The sequence below is a fragment of the Nelusetta ayraudi genome, unplaced genomic scaffold (assembly GCF_046127955.1).
Source record: "Nelusetta ayraudi isolate G7.1 ecotype Tasmania unplaced genomic scaffold, CSIRO-AGI_Nayr_v1 ptg000135l, whole genome shotgun sequence".
Lineage (NCBI taxonomy): Eukaryota > Metazoa > Chordata > Actinopteri > Tetraodontiformes > Monacanthidae > Nelusetta > Nelusetta ayraudi.
The window spans coordinates 7,137,745-7,147,956 of record NW_027466185.1 but is presented as its reverse complement, the minus strand read 5'-3'; positions in this window follow the sequence as shown (position 1 = coordinate 7,147,956).

Here is a 10,212-nt window from a genome sequence, read left to right as displayed (position 1 = left end):
CCATTCAGAGAATGAAAGACGTCAAACATGCTACATTGCAGAGAGCTAAGGTTTTTGAGCTTAAACTTTTAACACTCAATCTGTGGGTTCCTGTTTGTGGCAGGCTAAACAAGACTGCAGCAGTTTTGGGGTGTTTCTCCTGGCGGATTAACTGTTGCCTGTGTCAGCAGGAGTGTGTGTGTGTGTGTGTGTGTGTGTGTGTGTGTGTAAGTGAAAGACAAGGCTCAGATAAAGAGATAAAGGCACGAGGAGAAAGGGGGGGAGAGAGAAAGAGAAAGTGTGTGTGTGTGTGTGTGTGTGTGTGTTTCAAGAGTATAAATATGAGGCTGAGCCAACATGTGGGCTGGGGAATTGAGAGGACAAGAGGTAAAGGTCATCTCTCGAGGGAAAACTTCATGTGAAGCCTTGTGGTGCTGGTGATGTGTTTTTGTTATTCGCACTCTGTGACCCATTACGATGGACTTTCATCCCCATTTTCCTCATCCATTCACTTTTGCATGCTTTCAGTTGTGAACCGCTCTACGCTCTTCACAAGTCTCTGTTCCTGTGTTCCTCTTTGTTTGATTAGGCTTTTTTCTCTTGAACTCTTCTGGTGCATAGACCAGAATGCTGACATGGAGAGAAGTGACAGCTCTTCTCCTCCTCTCTGCATCCCTCTGTCCTTGTCTGCCCTGCTCTCTTCCTCTTCCCCTCCTCTCCCCTCTTTTTTCTTTCCACCCTCTCTTCTCATCACACGCCTCCTCCTGCTCCTCCTCTGCATTTTTACTCTTCTTCCCACCCTCCCTTCTGCCGGTCCCCCCAAACTTTGTTTTCCTCCTCTGCACAACGCTCCTGCTCATCCCATGGCCCTTTAGTGGGCCAACCATCAATGTGGTACATATGCAAATAAAAGTTTGGAAAGATACAGGTAGACTGGGTCTGACGTGCCAGTTGCAGTGACACACTTTAAACCAACATGCTGACTGTCTCCGTAAAGGACGCTGACTTTACTTTTGTTTCCATCCCCTCAGTTCAGTCAATTCTTACAGTAATGTGATATTGTCTTTTTTCACAGTCACATAGAGTATTTAGATAAATTGCTCCAACACGTGACATCTTCAAACTACCATGAGAAACTTTCAGTTTTATATTCCACCCGCTTTTGGTAAAAAGTGGTAGTGACAAGAGGCACCTGTTGACAACCTCTTTGCTTGCACATTTTCTGTGTTCAACAGGAGGGAATAGTTGTTTGGGAATGGAAAGATGAATCAACCCGAGTATGGATCATGTTGCTCTGATGAGTATTTTAACTGCAAAAATGTTGTCATGTTGGGACAAGCCAGTTACTTCCTCTTACTTTGTTGCTTCCTCGTCTTCTGTTTTTCTCGCAAACAAACCTTGTCAACAGCATGTTTTATTCTCAAAGGCTGCTTAGTCTGGTCCTATTCTGACCGGAAGAATGCATTACAGATCAGACCTTTCCGAGAAGAATCTGAAATCTTGGCAATCCAGCTGCCTTCATATTGTAATCCAAAAAGGCAACTGCAATAACTGAAATATTTCCAAGATTTGTCTTCATGATGAATTCAACAGTAAGTGTTATAAGCACTAATCCCTTATCAACAGTTGGCTCCCTGGAGAGAAGCCTCTTGGCCAGTATCAAAACATAAAACTTGAGACTGAGGTTTTTTTTGGGATTATTATTCTTGTTCCTGCGTGTACATTCAGACTGTGAGGCAACATTATACACTGAGTCAGTGCCAAAATACATGTTCACACCAGTGACACTGGATGGTTCAGTTGTAGGGAAAATTCAACAATTCATTCTTAAATGGGTTGTTCAAAGAGGAGAGAGCTACAAGTAGACCAGTAAACCAAAGGGGTGTTACATGCTGTTAGCCAGGTAGTCAGACTGGATAAAAAATTGAGAAACTTCTGTTATGCTCCTCTAACCCTATCGTAATGTTGCCAAAGGTTCAGTCATGATATAGTTGGCTAATATGGCTTTGCGTTACGAGAAAAGATGACCTGAATGTGTTCAAGGACATCACCATCTTCTGACTTGTTTTTGACATGTTTCTAAACGCTTTCAAGCTTGACAAGACACGAATGTCTCAGAGGCAAAATCTGAGAACTGTGGAGATATATTCCGTCCCGATCATGCACACCTCACAAAAACAGAACGCAAGCACAAGCTTGTAAAATTGACAGCAGCTACTGAGAGGATGCCGCTGTTGAACCAATTAGAGCCAAGAGCAGTGCCAGCTGGTTTTCTCCATGTCTCACCGACTCTGGAAGGTGCGTTTCCCACTGGGCGGAGAAAGGCGTCAGGTGTTGCCTCCTTCACCTTTGCAAAGCACCGCCCCGTTACCAGTTGGATCTAGTCATTTCATGAAAGAACAGTGGAAAATCCAAGATAATTATGTACAGCATGTGAGAAATTCAGTGCCTGAAGAAAGGCGAATAACGAAAACGCAACTAAAAGTAATTTTAGGAACACCTCCTCCTGTTGAATAAACTTAACAAGACGCTATGTGTAAATCACATGAGCAATACATGACGCTACCCCTCTCTGCTGCCTGTTCAGAGCTATTGGTGGCCTGAAGTGACGGAGATGTGCTTAAAGGTAGAGCAAAAATCAAGTCATGGGGCTTCAGTGCAGGATTGCATGAGGTAGTCACCCAATTATTTTGAAACCTGATCACGTGTTTAATGAAGGCAGCAGTGCATATCATGTCATATGAAAAAAACAAATTATTGCTAATTTTATCAAGTAGTCAGACTACATTATGTATCTTATAAGGCAAAGGCTGGTTTTGTGTCAGAGACTTAACTTTGTTTTCTGCCAATTGGATTTGGCAACTGCACGTCCTTATACCTTAAATTGAAGAAAATGTCGCTGCCTCATTTAACCTGTCAAAGTGGATTGAAAGGTTCTTATTTACATTAAGGTGTTGGCACATGAGCAATGTTAGCCAATGATTGCGGGGATTGCTCTTCGGGACGTAGATACGGAAAGCTTTGATCACCGTTAGCGTGTGGCCTAACTGAGCTGCTGGCTATCATTAGCCTCTGTAGCCTGTCTGGGAGTGGCATTTGGATTGGATTCAAGAATAATACTTTTTTTTTTTATTTCGATAAGCTGCCCATAACTGCTCCTCTTTTCCTTTCTTCTTGCCATTCTAGCACCTTCATTCATCTCATCTGAGCCTGATTTATGAGCAAGTCTTGGTGTTGCAGAGAAACTAGGTCTGACATATGTTAGCAGTTCAGTTTATTCATTTGCAAGCGTATTGGTTAATATGGCATATGCATCCGCAGAAGATTCCTTTTTTAAGTGTCTAAAATGTATTCCTTGTGATAAGTAAGCCAGGATGACTTGGCAGTAAAAATTAAAAATATTTTGAGTGTCATTATTGTAGCAAAATGTGCAAAACATAATCCACAAACATGCATTCACATAAATGCAATCAGCAGAATTATGAATGTTGACATATCTAAAGTCTCCAGTTGGTTTTAGCGTTGCCGAGGGGGGAAACTGAACATTAGGTCAGCTGAATTGCCAAAATTCAAAAAGACATTTGTCTTTATGTTGTACATTTATAGAAAAGTCTTTTATTACATTATGAGCGGCTGTAGCATAACAACATCTGTGTTAGTTATGATATTTTTATCTTTTCAAAGAATCGCTGAGCAGGTTGTTCTGTTCTGCCTCATCGAGCAATCAGAAAATAGCTGGGGTTTTTTGGTTTTATTTGAACATGAAATTAGTTTTGATAAAGCGGCTCCTTGTTTTCCTTGTTCAGTTTCTGTTCTCAACAGAAAGAAAGGAAGGGACACTGCTTTGCACAAAGACCCCAGTTGCAATTTATATGATAATATCTGAGTCATGAATGCGGGGTAGTTATGGGATTACACACAGGTGCAAATATTGGCCTTATTTTTTTCCAGAGCTAGGTTTCATTGCAGATATCTTTCCACTTGTAATTCGGTCGCCCATTGTTTATCGTGTGCGTGTTTGCATTTCTATGTTGAATTAAAATAACCCATATTGACTCAGGGAGCATTTGTGTAGCTCCAGGCCTCAGCAGAAACTTGTGTGACGCTCACAGATACAGCCTATAGCCCTGAGGGCCCAACACTAGTTCTAATTGGACTGTCACTCTTTAGAAGAATTCATCTGCGACGTCAAACAGTCTTTTCTTTTCATTATTTCAAGTTTGAGCATGTACCTCAGCAGCATATCTGATGACTAAAACCTTTGTCACTGCTGTGAGTGCCATTGTAAATTTCCTCCCAACAGCCTTGGCTGACAAACTATATGCAGAGGCGGCCGCTGGTTAGTTGTGTTGCTGATTAGGAGTCTCTCTGGAGGCGAGCTTTGCCTGAAAAAAAGATTTCATTGATCAGATAAATTTGTATTAATGACTGCTGTCTTTATACTTACAGATGAATGAGTCCTGTTTACTGAGGTGCTGATATTATACAACAGATTGCCGAGGCAGAGCCGTCATGTAAACTATGCCCTCGGATTGATTCGATGACTTTATTGGAAATAAGTGGTGTTGCACAACCCTTCCTTTTAGTCACTGATATTTCTTCCCTGTCAAGGCCTTTTACCATAACTTTCTTTACCGTCATTAGCCTGACTAACCTTGTGGGGTGACTCACGCAAAGCAAAAAAACGGCCACGTATGAAAATCATCTGAGGTTTTTAAGACAGCAAAAGAGTTCATTCCAATTATTTCAGAGTGGCGTGTCCTTGGGAGAAGAAAACAACAGCTGGAGCTGGTTTGATGAGATTTGAAGGGCTTTGTGAACACTGTTGGCTGCAAAGCCTCACTTTGATAGGAAACAAGTAGTGTAACTGCGTAGCTATTTAACAGGGTTAATAGCCAGGTATTTCTAAAGTTATCACCTAATTGACAATTCCTCTGGTTACTTATTTTTGTAATCTATCTAAGAAAAACTTAATGGGACTAACGGGACAGTGTCAGTATAAATTCAGTCTTGGAAAACGTAATCACACATAGATACACACACACACACACACACACACACACACACACACACACACACAAAACAACAACAACAAACTGTTTAAAGGTACTGTATGTATCTTAAAACAGTTGTGCACTGGCTTCACAAGATGCAGTGAAATAATTTGCCATTCAGATAATAATCTCCAGGTACTTCTCTACCAGAGAGTGTTTGTGATGTCAGAAGAAAAAATGTTATCTGAAGGCTCCACCATTCTACTTGCTTTGGCAAAACTCAAAAACACAAAACGGTATAGTTTGCGGACAGGATTGTATCGACAGTACATTTAAATTGTCTTGGCTGTGACCTTGCTAGGTTTGTGGGCTAACTGGCTTGTTTGAGTTTGCTGATTTTAGTTACCTCAAAAGGGATTTGACATGACAGTTCATCCTAAAATCGTTTCTATATTTCCCACTCTGAAACCATGCATCGTGTTGTATAGTATATATAGACAGTTATATACACTACTTCATAAGGCTTTTATAATCTCCCCCCACCTCTTTTTTATTTAACCTTCTATCACTCCAGCATCCTCCTGCTTCCTCTGTATCTTACCACAGAGAGCAAGATGAATAATGCACTATTCTGCTCTGATAATCATCATCTCTGTTGGACTCTCTGTCGTTCCTTTTGACTCCACAAGAACAACTTATTTTTTTTTTTTATCTTTTACCTCCTGCGCATGTCATGAAAGCGGTTATTTCCAATAAGGGATGGAAATATGACCCAGGCCAAGCCTGTTGGCTTGCAAACAAAATTGTTTTTTGTTCATGAGAGCTTGTGTTGATGTGGTGAACTTGTAAAAACACACCATGAAAACAGGTTAAAATGCTGCCATATCAAATGAGCTTTTATTACATAAGTAATCATGATGCAGCGCCATCACGCTGCACAAAAGCAAACTTTTGATATGTTCTTGATAACTTTTGCACAGCAGACAAGCGCACCATTCAATCACTGTGATAGCTGTAAGGATAAAAAATTATGTCTCAAAAGTATATTTGTTTTAAAAATAAATGAATAAATACGAATTTTAGATGTAAACTTTCCTCAAAAAGTTCCATTTACAAATCAAAAATTAGACAAGCATGAAAAACATAGCATGTTTATTATCCTGACATGCAGGAATATCGCTTTTATGAAAGTAATACGGTGGTACAATTGCAATTCTGAAGTGTTTTGATGTATACATAATAGAAACATAATTCACAGGAACACAGTGAAGAAATTTCACAGTACATCCACACATTCTAAATATGAATTCAAGTCTCAAGAGTATATTTGAAAATGGCACAATCAGTGAAGCTCACACAGTGTTTCATCGTCCATAATCAAAATAATCAACTAACTATATATCACACAGTAATGATATAGAAACCACATTTATTATTTAAAAGAAAAATGACAAGCTAAACTCATGTTCTCTGCCTTTCAATTAACAAGAAGCTGAAACTTCAGCAATGTGATATGTCAAAAAAAAAGAGCAGTTGGTAACTTTGATATAAAGTAGAGAAACGATGATAGTAATAACAAATGGAAGAACATGTGCCCGCAGTTCAGTATAAAAACTGAAGCGTCATACTTCAACACACAGTCGTCCTCCTGTCGTCCATTATCAGCAGCCGTTGCCGGGCCTGTGTCAACACCAACGCGCTTTCTCCCTGTGAGGTCCCTGCACGTTCTCCTATGTGCGTGGCGGCTCTAACAGGTTGCACACATGGACCAACATCCTGTGTGCTTAACCCACAGCCATCACTCTCTGTTCCTGCTGTTTATTTGTCCAAATGTCTGGTAGGCAGCGGAGCAGAGAGAGGCGAAGCTCCGTTCACCATTTGCTTCTTGCTATTTCTCTACATTACAACACATATTTTTTTGTTGCCGTATTAACCTTTGACAGACAATTTGTTAAACTATCCCCGAGTGTGAATCGGGCCGTCATCACACATCGACTCGAAACCGTGTGTGTGTGTGTGTGTGTTTTTGGGGGCTGCCCTTGTCTCTTTCAAATAGCCGTCAATCTGTCAATATGGCCATTTTTAATTTGTCTTTGGAGTGTGCGGGTGCACATTAGGGAGATGGACATTACAAAAAACATTGTTCTATCAATTACTTTGTCTTTTTGATATTTTCAGGAGAAACGCTGTTTGCTTTTGGTGGCACGGGGTTGTATATTGGTATAAACTGGCGAGTGTCCTCGACACATCTGAACCGCCGTGTTTTTGGGATCTCCGCATAAATCACGTGGAATTTGCTGTGAAAACAGACCTAATCCATTCATATCAGTTTGGATGTCTCCTATGAGCTCTTCAGGATTTAGCCTGTCAAGAAGGGCTACATTTTCCAGTTTTATATTATGCAGGACATCCCAATATGGCATCCTATTTCAAGTCTTGCAGTTCACGCTCACATTAGGACCATGGCGTTCGGTTATTTTCACATGAATCATATTTATTTATGAGAAGGTTTAAACTGAAAAACTACAGACAAAACAAAAACAAGAGGACAAAAGAAAGCTAGGAGACGAGTGGGAACATGAGTCCCGTGGGTGGGTTGAGAATTTTTCTTGTTTGCCCGCCGCCACACAGAACAGATAAGTCAGAGCAATTCGGGTTATTCGCAAGTTTAATGTGTCCATTGTCCACCTGTGCAATTCCAGTATCCACCAGAGGGGGAATAGGTTCAGAAATAATTAGAGGTTGATAGATATAGTCTATGTAAAGACTATATAGCTTTCTCATCGCACCTGAGGTTGACGGCTGTTAAACAATCCAGTCCAATTTAGTTCTGTGAGTGCCCTCTGACTCCTGACAGTTCTCACTTTCTTTAACCTCCTAAACTCTGCCACTGACCCAAACCCTGGGTGTTTATTCCAGCTGTGAGCAGCAGGCTCTTATTAACCTGACGGGCCGCTTCACCATACATCTAACTTCTCCCAGATGTAGCCCTGCCCCAAATCCTTTGACCTTATGGTCAGTGAGTGCAGCTTTGAAGGGTGATCTCTAAGCACCTCACTCGCTAGAGGCCAGTGAGGTGTCTTGGTTCAGTCCAGTGCCAGGTACATTAAGGAAGCACTTAAAGGGGTAGTTTTGTCAAACCATATTGCCATAAACCCTATAGTCATATGAATTGGTATATTCCCTGAAATTATTTTCATATCCAGGGGGCAACCGGGGTTGAATTCTAGCCCAAAATCTGCGCAGCATGATGTCAACTTTGGTAAGCTTCCATGAATCGCAATGTGTTGCAGTCGATATGACACAGCTGGAATTTGTGGCTAACATTTTCAACGCTGAGTTTTTTTCGCCAAGTTTTTTCACTTGGCTGTGTAAAAAAAAAAAAATTGATGGTAAGTTGTGTGCTGACAAGCAGCTAAATGGACTGTGATCAGAGAATGAGAACATACACTAGATTGAGTATTTTTGTAGCTTTAGGCACCTAACTCCCTAACCTTCTGTAAACCAGTTAACCCAGTAAAAACCCAAGTAAAAATTAGCATCTGTATTGTGACTCCAACTGCTCTGATTTTCCACCTCTCTGTTACTCTTCTCTCAGCTCACTCTCATCTTCCATCTCTCCCATCCTGCTCTTTCCTCTGAAAACTTCGCCTATTTTTTCTTTCCTTTACATTTTTAATGATTTCACTAGTGGCCTGGGATAATAATCACACAGTTGTCATGCCATGAGAGGAAGCCTGAGGAAGCTGCAGGAGATGTGCATGAGCATTGTTTTCATAAAAAATTAAACATCCTTTCCTGTGATGATGCTGAGCGATGGTATTTGGGCACATCTCGTGTTATATGACTAATGCTTAGTCATAGAAGGGCAGGGTCAGGGGGAGGGGGCATGCGGAGGTGGGCCTGGGCAACATGCAGTCTGTTCTTCACTTTGTGAAATACAGTACATGACATGCAAATTAAAAAATACATATATACTCTTGGCTTGCCCCTAGAACACAGCTCTGTTTCGACACAAGACCAGTGCACATCACAGCCAATTGTACATAACGTCCGATTGACTGACAAGAGCTGTTCCAAACACATATTAGCGCCTTTAACGCTTTTCTGTGTATTCAAGTCAGAGTTTGTGCAGTAGCCCAGGTATACAACACCATCTTAAGTGGAGCACCTAAATCCAAAATGTTGAACTCAATTCATACACAGTCAAATGTATGTATTTGAATATGTTCAAGAACAACCAACATAGCCATGGTCTAAACTAATAAAACCTACTCTGTTGCAACTTTATTTTTAAAGTGAACGATTTAAACAGATCATCAAACCGTTGATTAATAGTTCTGATGACCAGGACCAAAAATTCATAAGTTGACTTGCTGAGTCTTAAAATCAATCAACTTTCCAGTAGACATTTCCAATGAACTTTTACAATTTGAATTTTCTATGCAAGCCCCTGAAGCGCCCTCTACTGGATTCCAAAGAATGCAAATTTAAGGCAAATCATCACCTCAACTGAATTAAAATTCTTTCTGCTTTTAAACCTTAAAGCTGAACTGGCAATATCAGAATTTGTTTCAAAACTAATTGCCTTTTTTTTATTTTGTATTTTTTTTTTAGCTAATACAATAACACTTTTAAATGCATTCACCTCCAAAAACAATTTAACTCTTATCAAGAGCAACTGTCAATAAGTTGCTCTTGATAAGAGTTAAATTATTGACAGTTAAGTCTAGATCCACAAAGACTTAATGGATCATTTCAGGCTGATTAACCATGTGTCGATTGTTCTTTTTGAACTTTTATTTGCTTTATTTATCAGATTAAAGTGCATGATGCCAACTGATTCCAGTTGTCCTATCTGATAAAGGTTTTACTGCACTTCAGGCAAAGAGGAGAGTGAACTTTTAAAGACCTAAGTGTCTAACAGGTTTTTTTTTTTTTTTTTTTTAAAGCACACTTTTACTTCAATTTGCAAAAAGTTAATAGCTGTGTTTTTATTCAGAGGTAGATTCATATTTACATGAAGAGCAGTTCCACTTGTAAGGAGGATGCCCAAACACCCTATACCTAAGCTCAGAATAGGGATCTGATCATTTCACCATCATTTACCTTCCCCATTTTACCCTGACAGCTGCGAGACCACTACTAAATACATTTATACATCACTTGCGATTTGCCCGTTTGGAGTTAAAATCGTCAACCTGCCAAACGTTTGGGGCAGTCAGAGGCTGAGGCAGTC